Genomic DNA, 13658 nt, shown 5'->3' with positions numbered 1-13658 from the left:
CACAAATAAGCTCTTATTTTTTCTCCTGATTTAACATTTAGATTTGAATGTTTTATATTCATTTCTTAATATGGCATTAAATGAAATGCAGAAATACTGGTAACTAAAAACAGTTGTCCTTCTGATGTACAGAAGGCGAAGGATTCAAAACATGAGGCTGCTGCTTTGGACCCATTAAATGTTCAACATTCAATAGCTGTTTAATCTCACCAATGTAGCTAGTTAATGACTAGTTCTTCCTAGACTAGCTTTCCAAAGGTCCATTACAACATTTTTTGTGGTCTTCTGTACTGTGGTTCTCTCTAATATGACAGCCAATCAAATAGTGTCCAGTTAAGGCAACAGATACGTTAAATATTTTTTTAAAAAGTGCAAACATGTTTTACACATTTAAAAAATAACAATATTAAAATATACTAAATAAATATATAATCACATGCCCTAACTTTCCATTTTTTAGATCGCATATTCACATAAAAGCACTAGTTTGTACAGTGAGTTGATCTCTCACTTTGCAACTCCTGTATTTTCTACTAATTGTTTTCATTTATTTATTTTTTCCCTTGCATTTATCCTAATGTTTCTCGGTTTGCATGGGACATTTTAAAAGTTCACAATACTTTTACTTCAGCCTGTTCTCAACTGATACTTAGAATGTAGATTATATTTGCTCGACATTATCATATTTGCTAGTGGTGATATGAGGTAGCATTGTCTCAATAACAAACTGAAAGCTAAAGGAGATGCTGTGGGAGAACAAAGGTACTTTGTCATAAACTGGCAACATGCAGCTAAGGTAATATATAGTAAGTATTACATATTTTATTTCAAATCATCAGATAACATTGTCTCTGCTATCTCACATGTAAATGATAAAATGATAAAATGACAAATAAAAAATATATTGCTAAGATGTCTGCCTAAATTAAAAATACATGTAGACATTAATGGAAATTACATTTTCTGAATCATAATTAAAAAATATATACATATAAAATTTTATTTCCAATGACATTCCCAAGATATTATGTGATATTCAGTCAAGTATTTTAATATTCAGTGAAAAGTGCAAACACCAACAATACTTCTTGAACAACCTGCTAGATGTTATTTATCACTTAAGTAAAGAATACTATCCTTTCTGTTGTATTGGTACTCAGCTAAGTTATACAGATCCATAGGAGCTTCCAGAGAATATATAAATTATTAAATCAGAAAATAATCTAGATTTCCCTAGCTTTATGTTAAAACCCATAACTTTGCAATTATGGTTATTGCAACTTGAATGATATGTGAATAACAAAAGAAAATATCATCTGCTATTAACATTATTAAATTAACTCTAAAGAAACGTGTATTTTAAAATTAACTCCCAGATAAAACTAACAGGTTATAGTCACCTTGACAATTATTAATACTTGATTTTAAAATGTATCAAAAAACATAATTGATATATGACTCATTTTTAAACGTGCATGCTGCAAATTTGGCAAACCTAACGCTTTGGTGCATAAAGGAAACAAAACGTCATCCATTCAAATTCTAGAACAAAAATAAATCATTTATTTCCATATTTCTATGGAATAAGGTAGAAACCACATACAAGAATAATGAATTTCAGAGATATGCTCAATTTTTTTCATGAAGTACTAATAAGTTTAAAGAACATAAACTCTAAGCAAATTACGTTGATTATAGAACTTACTGGTTGATAGTTCCTGTTAGGTCAGTTTCCCTATCTTTCCTCTTTCCTTTTACTCATATGAACCTTTGTTTTCCTTTCAGATTTAATTCATGACTGACACAAACATTGACTCTAATCCAAATATTTTTTTTTTCCACTTCGCAAATTGAACTGTTTAAACTTATTGTTCAGTGAGCACAAATAAAAATAAAATCTTTATCTCAGTGCTTTATCTGTAGGAAAAAAACAGAATATTCCAATCACCATAATTCATAGTCCTTGGTTTCCAGCTTTAAGAACCAGAGTGTCAGAATAAACACAGAATCTCTGCTTTCAAAACTTACATAATTTTTAAGAAATGCAGTGTCACTTACCAGTCAGTTTACATCTTAGCATCCATCTCCAAGCAAAATGGACACTGAAAAAATAAAAAATATACAAACTGAGTATTTCATAGTAAACTTCAAAATCATATATTTTTATAGCTACATTAACTCCACTATGATTTAAATATATGGCATTCAGACAAAATGCATTTCAATCACTCTAGGCAATTTGATTATTTGGAATGACCAAGATTCTCCATAGATAGGCAAATCTGTACAAACACATCTTCAAAATATATGACAAAGGAGTAAACTGTTTGAAGGCATCAACTAGGGTTAAAGTGCATTAAAGAGAAAAAATAGTTCTAATTAGAGTCTCTGACTACTTAATTGTCTACTCAGATGTGATAAAAGTCTATTGTAGCCTTATGTCATGACAGGAGGATTGACACACTTCTCTCTAAAGGGACAGATAGCAAATGTATTAGACGTTACAGGCATGCAGTCTCTTTCCCAAGTACTGAACTATGGTTGTATGTAAGTAAATGGGTGTGTCTGTGTTCCAATTAAACATTCCTGACAAAAATAGAAAGCTCACTAGGATTTGGCTTCAGGCCAGTTTGCTGACTCCCAGCAAAACACATTGAGAATTTCAACTCAAAAATATCAGTCTTAATACTTGGTGGACAATAAAGTATAGAGAATCACAGGAACTGAATTATTAGAGCCCTTAGCTTCAGAATAATCTATGTGATTTAAAATATCCTAAAAATCCTGTAGAGTTCTCAGCCCAGAATGATGACATATGAGATGGCAAATAATTATTTATAAACCTTAAAAACATAAAGTACCTATGAGATATGTACCTAAAAGAAAAGATGAGACATTCTACAGTTAGAGAGTTACACTGTGGTTATGGAGGCAATTACTCTATTTACAATAACTTAAAGTGACATATGTTCATGTATATTCTATTCTTACTATTTGTAGATTTGATATTTGTAAACTTCAGATTGGCTAAAATTTATTTGTAACCACCAAATCAATACTTGTGGCACTTTTGAGGTCATTTGTGCGTACATGCAGAATGGCAAAAATTCTGAATTACCCAACAATGTATCTTCCCTGAGGCTGAACAAGGCAATGGTTGACCTTCTTGTTTCAGCTCTCATACTGTCCACAAGTGCCCTTTTCATGGTCTATTTAGCATCACACTTTTATCATTTTTTGTGTTTTTGTTGATGATTGTACTGTTAAAAGTGGCTCCCAAGTGTAGTGCCAAAATGCTTTATCCCACTCTGGTGCCTTCTGGAGAAAATGTGTGTGGTAGGTAAGCTTTGTTCAGGCACCAGGTATAGTGCTGGGTACCATAAGTGCAATGCCCATGAATCAACAATATATACTAATTAAGATATCCTTACACATAAAACAAAATTATGTATGTCAGTTGACTGTTGTCAGTTGACAACAGTGTTGTAATCTCGGGCTGGCAGGAACCTAGTCCTATATTTTCCATAGGAGCAATGGTTCAGTATGTGCTAATTCATGGTGACTTCATAGAACATAATTACTACAAATAGATTTGACTGTGGATATGTGTATGTGTGTATGTACATCTATAAATGTGTGTATATCATATATCTCCCTTAGAATAGTATATTAACTACATTCCCTAATAGTCCCCAATTATCAATAAATTATTTGAAAAAGCCACCGCTTTTTCTAATGAAAGACTTCTATAGATGATGGATCTTTTATAAGATGATGATGGACAATGTTCTTAACTGTATTATTCATTCACAATCACTAGAAAGTGCTGGATATTTCAGGTATTTTTAAAAGATATTTCTTCTATTATAACATTTAAATGAATTGGACTGATACCATGAAATTCAGTGTGATAAAAAAGCTGAATGAATAACTTACTTATAAAGTTATTTATTTATTCCAAACTTGTTTATAAAGCTACCTTTTATAAATAACAGTTATAAATCAGCAAAATGCCTCTTTAAAATGAGGATTATGGACAGGTTTAATGATTAGTGTGAGAAGCAACTGTTTATACCTAAAATGCCACTTCCTCACTAAATACCTCTTTGTTTTTTTGAACTCACAATACCTATACCTCATTACTGCAGACTCCATTGTAATAATCGTTTTACCTTTCCTTGGCTTTGACCTCTTCTTAACCCCTACTCTGGTGTCTGACGCATAAGCAGTTCTCAGTGCTCTTAGTGAACTACAATTATGGAATAGTTAGGCGTCACCACATCACAGTGCAGCTTCACGGGCACTTTATGTAGACATATATATGTATACATAATTCATAATATTTAAAATGCAATATTTATCTCAGTATAAACCACCTCACACCAATTAGTTTAACTCATACTCCCTGGGGATTTCTTTTTAAAATTTCAAATCTTCACCTCAGTCTAAGCCTAGCCTAGAATCATAGACAAAGTGTTGACTTTGGTTAAATAGCAATTCTGGCTCTGCTACTTACTAATTGCATAACATCCAAAATGTTACACAACTTTTCTAATTTTCAGTTTCTTTATATTTTAAGCGTGTGTAGAATAACACCCCTTTTGAGATAGTTATGAGGAGTGTACCAGATCTTTTATGTTAAAATGCCTGACATGTAGGATCCACTTTGCACATGTAAGTTTTCTTTCTTCCAAGGTTGTACTTATGTGCATATCTTGAAATAGTTCAACAATAAATTTGCGTGTTGTTTTTAATTTTCAGAAGTGTAGGAATCTGGATGCAGCTGGAAGGCTGTGAGTTATCAAAAAAAAGCCTCTGCTATAGGCAATAATTTTTAATGTTAATTAACTCCATCTGGAAGGAAAAGCAGGTGTTGAAATTGATCACTTAAGTACGGAAAGCAAGGCTGTTTACTAAACTCTCCTTAAATTAATTTGGCTGAACTTGTGGTTAAATTGCTTTCAAGTCACTTTTCTATAAATGTCTTATACCAAATGCTGAAATTGGAAAAAAGACATAGACCAAGCAGATTTTAATGAAATGTAACAAATTGGACTAAAAGGTCACCTAAAAATAAAAATTACATTTTAAAAATGAAAAAATGCAATAGTTTTGCTTCAACAGCAGATGGAATTTGAAAAAAAATCTAGGGAATTTCCGCATGTGGGCCACAAATCATTTGCATCAGATTAATGTGGTTTGTCCAAGAAAAGTTAAGTTTTGGGCTCTTGGCCAAACCTATTGAGTCCTATTTGCCGCCTAGAAATCAGCATTTTTACCACCACCCTGGCGATTTTTATTCTTACTGAAACGTAATCCTTGTTCTAAGGACAGAGAAACATCAAATCACACTAATAGTGACACAGGGCCCTGGATCTATGACAAATAAAAATAGTAGTATTCTGAGAAGGTAAAATATAACAGAGAAACTTAGAAAATATCACTAAGAATTGGCATGCCCAAGTTAAAACTATATATATACACACACACACATATACCATCTGATAAAATATTGACATAGTGGTAGCATTCATTTAATTGTTTTGCCTTCTGCCATTCCCTAACTCGACAATAGAAAGCCCAGGTCCCTTAAACTTTTTTTTCAAATCTCTCCATAGTCTCAAATCTCTCCATAGTCTGAGTTGATTGTCCATTCCATGTCCAGACCATGGTTTGAAAGCAGGAACCTCAGCATCATCCAGACTACCAGAATCAGACACTCTGGGGGTGGAGCAAAGTGATGTGTGGTGTAGCAGTGCCTCCAGGTGATTGTGATGCACCCAAAAGCTTGAGAAGTATTGTGCATTCATCATGGCTCAACACAGTTTAGTCAACTGGTGTGAACAAGGCATGAGGATGAGACTGTAATGTAGGAAATATCATAATTGGGTTTCTTGTTTCCCTGTCAAATAGAAAAAGAGATTGCCAGAGCCTGCTAGTGTCTCCAACCATGAAATAAGCAACACTTATTGAATATTTACTACATGTCAGTGCTCTTTTGAGTGTTTTACATGTATTGCCCAATTAATCCGTATACAACATAATATGGGTTTAAATATTATTATCATTTCACATAATGAAACTGAGGCACAGAGAAATAAAGTGACAACCCCAAAGCTACACAACTGCTAAGGAATAGTACCAAGAGTTGAACTGGGACAGTCTGGCTCTAGAGCAAATGATTTTTATCACTCTTAGGAAATGTCATCAACTCTCAAACACCACCTGAAGAATTCTTACCCTTAATTAAGACAGACAATAATGAATTTTAGGAAATGAGTAGGATTGATTAACTCAGAATATTTCCAAGATTATGTCGATGACTTTTTCCAACATTTCTCCTTCTTTTGACCCCTTAAAGTGTGACTATCTTAGGCTTCTATTCAAACATCACTTTACTAGAAAAGCCTTTGGTCATGTGAACATGAAGCAAAACATAGTGTATCAGAGCCTAGGTTTTCTTATCTATAGACAGAAGATAACAGTAATATTATTTAACCATATGGAAATCATATGAAATAAAGCAATATATGTGAAAGTACATTTTTAAGTTTTAGAACATTAATTATATGGCTGTAATGTGGTGTTACAGTATTTTTTATATACAGGAGTTTGAGGACCTATTGATTAGACAGTGTCTACTTTAACTATCTTTTATACCATATTTAGCACTATTTTATAAACTATTTTCATGAAGTGCTTTTGTGTTAGCAATTCATTTATCAAACCCCAACTATCACCCTCCACTCCACAGTAAAATAATATTTTTTCAAACTTTCTTGACCAAAAAATTAGCCTGAGGTGCTTTTAAGAAAGCTATATTCTGTACTGTCTTTCTGTAAATTCTAATTATTTGGGGCTAGGGTGGGACCTAAATATAGTATCTATATATTTTAAGAAAGATACCAAGTGATTATTATGATGAACTGAGTGTGGAAAATACTACAGTAAACTCTAAAATTATTTTAGATATTTAAAAATACAAAAAAAAAAATCCTTACACTTTTATTTAGTAGTAGCATAAAGTTTATTTTTGGATGTAAGTATGCTTATTTGTTTATATACAAATGAAGATATGCATAAGAATGTTCTGTTCTAAGAAACACTGCATATTATTGTGTTAAAATTGCCTACAGTATTCAGTACGGTTAACATGTTTTACAGTTTGTAGCCTAGGAACAATAGACTACACAATATAGCCTAGGTATGTTGTAGGCTATACCATCTAGGTTTGTGTAAGAATACTCTATGATGATAGCAAAAGGACAAAAATGCCTAAGGATTATTTTCTCAGAACCCAACCCCGTTGTTAAGTGACATATAACTGTGTTTATCTATCAAAATACTTATAGTTAAATAAAAACCAGGTTATCAGTTCTTTACCTCAATATATTTGTCAGTAATGGTAGAGGAGTAATCATTTCCTAAAAGGAAAATATATTTAAAGAAGGTATTCATTTGGATAGACTAGGTTATGATACAGTAATAAATTAGACCCTAAATCTCAATGGCTTACTACAGCAAGTATCTCTTGCTCAATCACAGTACATGTTTACTGAGGAGTAGAAGGGATTGGAAAAATTAGAATGAAGAAGCTACTCCATGTGGTTACTAAGGGAACCAGACTAAGTTTCTACCACCTTCCAGTTACAGCACTTAGAATTTGCCGGCTCTTTGATTTTCAAGGTAGGGGAAAGGAGAGACTGAGAAACAGCACTTGAGTGTCTCACTGCCTCAAGCTGGAAATGACACATTTCAGTCCATAGTTCATTGGCGAAAACAGTCAAATGGCCCAGTCAAAATGAAACGGGGCTTGAAAGTATGGAGTGACATACGGAATATTACACAAGCCTTACTATCTCTATCTCTGTCTACTTTAAACCCAGTGAGTTTCCTAAATAATCACCTATCTTTAAACAATTTAGAGCTACCACGTAGTCTGGGGAAAAGACAGGCTTTAATTGCACTGATCTCTCTCTCTCACCCCAATAATTTGAAATTTACTTAAGGCTGTTAGTGGATAATTCATTAAATTACAATGAGTATACATTAAAGGGCTAAGTTGTGTGATACATGCTTCGATTGCAAAAAGTGAACACGTTTTAGTGAGTCAGAGCTTCATGAAAGAAATTAGATAAATTAGAATCATAAGATTTAGAAAAAATCTGAAAATGTGCTGGTAGAGAAACCTTGAGAGGGCCGGGCGCGGTGGCTCACGCCTGTAATCCCAAGACTTTGGGAGGCCGAGGCGGGCAGATCACAAGGTCAGGAGATCGAGACCATCCTGGCGAACACGGAGAAACCCCGTTTCTGCTAAAAATACAAAAAATTAGCCGGGTGTGGTGGCGGGCGCCTGTAGTCCCAGCTACTCGGGAGGCTGAGGCGGGAGAACGGTGTAAACCTGGGAGGCGGAGGTTGCAGTGAGCCGAGATCGCGCCACTGCACTCCAGCCTGGGTGGCAGAGCCAGACTTTGCCTTTAAAAAAAAAAAAAAAAAAAAGAGAAACCTTGAGGGAACTATCAGAAGAAAATATAAGTCATGTTTGTGTTATTAAGATAATCATAGAAAAGAGTACATGATTTACTGACACACTATGCCTCATCATTATAGGAAAGAAAAAAAAATCATTTTTGAGATCCATTCATATGCAAAGACTCTGCTAATGCTTTACCTATGTTATCTGTATTTCTTCACAGCCGAAAATCATTAGAGGCAAACATCATTCCCATTTTACAGATGAGATAAAAAACGTGAAGCAACTAGGCCAAGAGAACACAATTAGTAAATAGCAAAACTAAGATTCAAACCTATGATTGGGGGTGCATTGTTTGTGTGTGGGAATGTTTGTGTATTTTTCCCATTAAGTGATGCTATTGCTAACCTAGACCCTCCTTCACTAACACGCTGCCTTTATAACAGAGAAAGAATCTTTCTTCTATAAAACTGTATTAGTCATTTTGAATGAAGTCATAATCTAGTCATAGCCATACTCAGTGAGCCTGTGGTAACTTTATGTATGTATAACATCTCTGTACTACAGGACCTTGGACATGTAAAACAAATAGGCAAGATCATCGAGGCATATTCCTTTGAACAGCCCTTCTCTGCCTTTTTCTTCTAAATTGTACAAGAATTGGCAGCTAATTAGCAGCTCATTAGCAACATTGATAAACCATGTGACAAAAACAAATGCTGGGCTAACAGAAGGGAGAGAACTTTTCAATGAATATGAAATAGGATATAGGGATAAAAACAATTTGCTGAAACTAGCTTCCTATGCTTCTCACTGTATTTTATGTTTTCTTAGTTCATTCATCCATTCAAATATTTATTAACTACCATGTTCAAGGCAATGTGGTAGTTTTGAGGATGAAAAAATGACACAATCCCTTCCTTTAGGGAGCTCAGGATATATATAGCGAGATGATTAAGGAGTCTGTACAGTTCCTCCTCGTAAATGACCTTCATGAAGCCAGAAACAGATCTTTTTAGGTAAAACTTGGCATTATATCGGTGCTTCCCATACATGCACATCTGTGCAGCATCTGACTACACATTTGCTAGACTACTGTGAAAGTGGGCATGAAATCTATGGTTAAGAAACAAGGCAAAACATTTGATATGTATGAGAAGTGGATCTTAGACATGAGTTTGAGGTGTTTAATGGACAAGTTTTCATGTAAACCTGAACTGCTTCTTTTCCAAGTAAAAGCATTTAATTATTTTCCATTTCCAAGAAGGTTCTAACTCCTTAAACTGATATACAAGGTTGTGGCTTATCTTTCTTTTCTCTTTATGCTCTTCCCTCAATCTTTTGTGGATCTCAGAATGTGCCAGACCATATCACACTTGGGCTGCTTACTCCTTTTAGCTTGACACCCTACCGACTCACTTTATAATTCTTCCTCACACATCAAGATACAGGTAACCATTAAATGTAGAAAAAAAAAAAAACTTCCTTGAACTCCAGCTGAAGTTGCTTTGCTTTCTGCAGTCCCCACTATTTGCTTACATTGAACTCATCACACCATGTAAGAGATACCTTATTTGACCTCTATTTCTCCCTTTCAGTCTTTGAGATTCTCAAGAGCACAAGTTGTGTCATCTCTGTATTTTTGGTGGCTAATACTTTGTAAGGAAATAGTAGGAATTTAATAAACAGTTGATTAAGTGAACCAATAAATTTGTGTGCTATTGGGATCCAAATCTATGATGGGAATCTATGAATGCTGCACTAATGTTTCAATTACAGGAGAATCTGTTTTAAGCTATAAGCATTTTTTTAAAAAGATGTATAAATGTTTTCCTCTTAAATTCAGCAATTTTAATAAGATAGATAAGTAGACCATATAGAACGAATATTTATATAAATGTCGATTTTTAATGGTTGCTCTCAATATAGTTTGTGTATGTTAATATCTTAGTGACATGATTATATCTAGGAGATTCTACTAAACTTAGAGCCTCTTTAATCCTCTTCTTCCACAGATAGCAGCTACCTGAGAGTTCTTTACCACGCGCCTTTGCAAAAAAGCTAAAACTTAAAAAAGTATAACATGCTTTCTCTGAACTTTCTTAAGTGCGGATACAAAAGAAAAAATAAAAAGAGAGAAACAACTCCTAGGTTCAGACAACTAGAGGATGAATACAGCTTAGCAATGGAGCCTAAGACACGCGTGAGGCAAATAAGGAAGTTGAGCCGTAAAATGAAAGATTGCTGTGACAATTAACCTGTGAGTACCACAGTGAGTCTACAGTTCTCTTACCTCCCAGTTCAGTGTTCTTTCCAATAAACCTCCTTTCTAATTTATATTTCTTATCTCAGGAGTAACTGTCTTCCCAGAATTGAGAGATAACTGTGGCTATAGGAGTCAGGCCAACTGATAGAAAAGCAGTTGTTTTGAATCTGATTTAAAGTGGCAGCTAACTAGTAACCTTTGACACATCTTTTAACTCCCTCCTAATTTTTTAAATAATGACAGCTGAAAAGACAAAGGGCAAAAACTTTTGAGATTGCCAAAATGAGGAATCAGGTGGTCTTAATTTAATAGAGGGTGGTGGTTAACTTGCACCTTGCCTCATGAAGGAGATTAATTTCTCTTGCAAAAAGAAGGAAGATTCTTCGTATTGATATTACATTAACTCAGAGACTCAGGGTCCATTAAAAGAATAGAAAAACCAACTTTGGTTGTTTTGGTGGTGGTAGTTTCGAGTGACAGAAAGTAAAGCAGTAAAGAATGAGATATGATTCTATTTCAGTTTAGGAGAGCCATGCCAGATGAATTTTTATGCACATATGCACTTGCCTTCCAGATGTTAAACTGAGAAAAGATTCCATAAGAATTAAAATATTCAGGCAGAAGATTTAAGAGCAATCTCCAGACCCTATCTGTTGGAAAATCTCACATATATATATATCCCTATCATTGGCTCTATTTGGAAGAAAAAAACAAAAGCTTAACAAAAAAGTATAATAAATTTTAAATATTCAAAAGACACATATTCCATGAAAACTAACACATTTTAACAAAAAAGGGAACTTTTATTAAAAGTCAAAATTACACTACCTCTTTCACATAGGATCAGAAAAATAAAAGTTTTTAAAAGTTAAAAGAAGAATGTTACTTTTTACTTTAAAAAAAACCTCCTAAAACAATAGTCAAAAGTGTCAAACTCATTTAAAAAGAATGCATAAGACATAAAATTATCAGTCTCAAGGAGCCAGTGTGAAGATACAAGTCTAATCAATAATTTAGAGTACTGTCTAAGAAATGTTCTGAGAATATAGAAGAAAAGTAAAAATGTGGCAAAGATTAAAATAAGAGAAAGATAACAGAAGACAGAAAAATGACAGAAAATGTCAGTCTTAAAATTTCAGGAGAAATAAATAAAATTTATGAAATATTTAACAATGATGAAATTGAAGCCATGTCTCAGGCAGCAAAACTATGAATATGTCTTTAAACATTTTGGCCTAAATTATATAGAAATGTTCCATACCAGCATGAGTTTTAAAGAAACAAAAATGTTGAATTTCAACGATAAAGATTTGAAAACACCCAAGCATTAAAATGGTATCTTGAAAAAATATGGAATTAGTTTGCTTTATGCTCTTGTGCATAATTTCCAAAATATGAATTTGTCACCATCCCCTGTGACAACAAATTTCAAAAATAATGGAACAAAATTTCAAGGGTTTTGAGTCTTTACATGTATGTTCTTCCAAAGTTAATGAATACGGTGCAAACATATACTAACCTATATCAAGTAGTTAGGCTCCGAAATTGTATTTTTTTAAAGATAATTTAAAAATAGTTTTTATCTAAGATAAAAATCAAGGAGAAAAATGAGTGGGAAATTATGTTATAAAAAGGCAAATAAAAAGAAAGATATAAAATGAGTTTAACTTTTAAGTAAGTCTAAATTTTTAAATATGGGTATGTGATTTTGAAACAAATTTAAATTTGTGTAATGTGTTTATAAAACACATTTAATATTAGAAATACTGAAAGATAAGCAATTTATTTAAATATATTTTATTAACATTGACAGTTGGGCAGTTGATTAAAAGCTAGAAATTCACTTTCATTTGGACATTTGAAGTGGGTTTTAACTTATACAGTTATTTAATTATTAATATACACCACTATTGTAGAAAACACTTAGAAGTAGAAGGAAACACACATGCCTATGTTTTTGTGCCTGTGTGTGTATATGACATTATATACACATGGTCCTGACTTACCATAATTTGACTTATAGATTTCTTGACTTTTTGATGGTATGAAAGTGATAAGCATTCACCAGAAACGGTGCTTCCTGTTTTGAAATTTGTTCTTTTTCTGAAATTGTGATATCCAGAATTATACTCTCTCATGATGCTGGGCAGCGACAGTAAACCTCAGCTCCTAGTCAACCATGTGATCATGAGGGTAAAACACTAATACCGTACTGTACAGTGTAATGTATTCAATAAGTTACATAAGATATTCAATACTTTATTATAATATGGCTTTGTGTTAGATGATTTTGACCAACTGTAGGATGATGTAAGTGTTCTGAGCACGTTTAAGATAGGACAGGCTAAACTATGATGTTTGGTAAGTTAGGTGTATTAAACTCATTCCCAATTTATGATATTTTCAAATTACGATGGGTTTATTGGGACTTAAGCCCACTAGAAGTTCAGGAGCTTCTGTATAAGTGCTTATGAAATGTGATGTTTTATTTACTCATAAATGTTAGAAATTTACAATACAGACTATTCTCAGGATAGTAACACATGTCCAATTCTGGTTGATAATAATCAGAGAAGGTTTACTTAAAAAGAAGAAATTTCAGCTGATATTTGAAGGATTAGTACAAACTAAGATTGTACAGTGCAAGAAAAGTATCACAAGCTTCATGATGTAAGTAACTTTGTAACTTTGTAACAAACGGGCATTTATAGATCCATTTGATTTTCTTACTCCTAACATCCTTAAGCAAGTCATGCTGCCTCAGCCTTTAGAACATATCCCATCCATACATTCTTTGCTACCTCTAGTGCTACCTCTCTCTTCTAGTCTAAAACATCTTTTGCAGGTACTATTGCAAATTGAAAAAAAAACAAACTGTTTTACCTGTACACATCTAAACTCAGACTCATTGTGTCTGTA

The 13658-nt window shown here is 33.3% G+C and overlaps 1 long non-coding RNA gene across 2 annotated transcripts in view; it reads right to left on the bottom strand.

Moving 5' to 3' along the window:
- LOC110741317 overlaps window positions 1-13658 on the bottom strand; it is a 2275404-nt gene that overhangs the window by 1852215 nt on the left and 409531 nt on the right. For both annotated transcript variants that reach the window (XR_002517353.2, XR_004177644.1), the window contains exon 2: window positions 2059-2102. This is a non-coding gene — a long non-coding RNA (uncharacterized LOC110741317). The remainder of the gene's footprint in view (window positions 1-2058; window positions 2103-13658) is intronic.

The sequence above is a fragment of the Papio anubis genome, chromosome 12, assembly GCF_008728515.1.
Source record: "Papio anubis isolate 15944 chromosome 12, Panubis1.0, whole genome shotgun sequence".
NCBI classification, from domain to species: Eukaryota; Metazoa; Chordata; class Mammalia; order Primates; family Cercopithecidae; genus Papio; species Papio anubis.
Note: the sequence above shows the minus strand (reverse complement) of the source record. Positions and strands in the feature narration are given on the sequence as shown.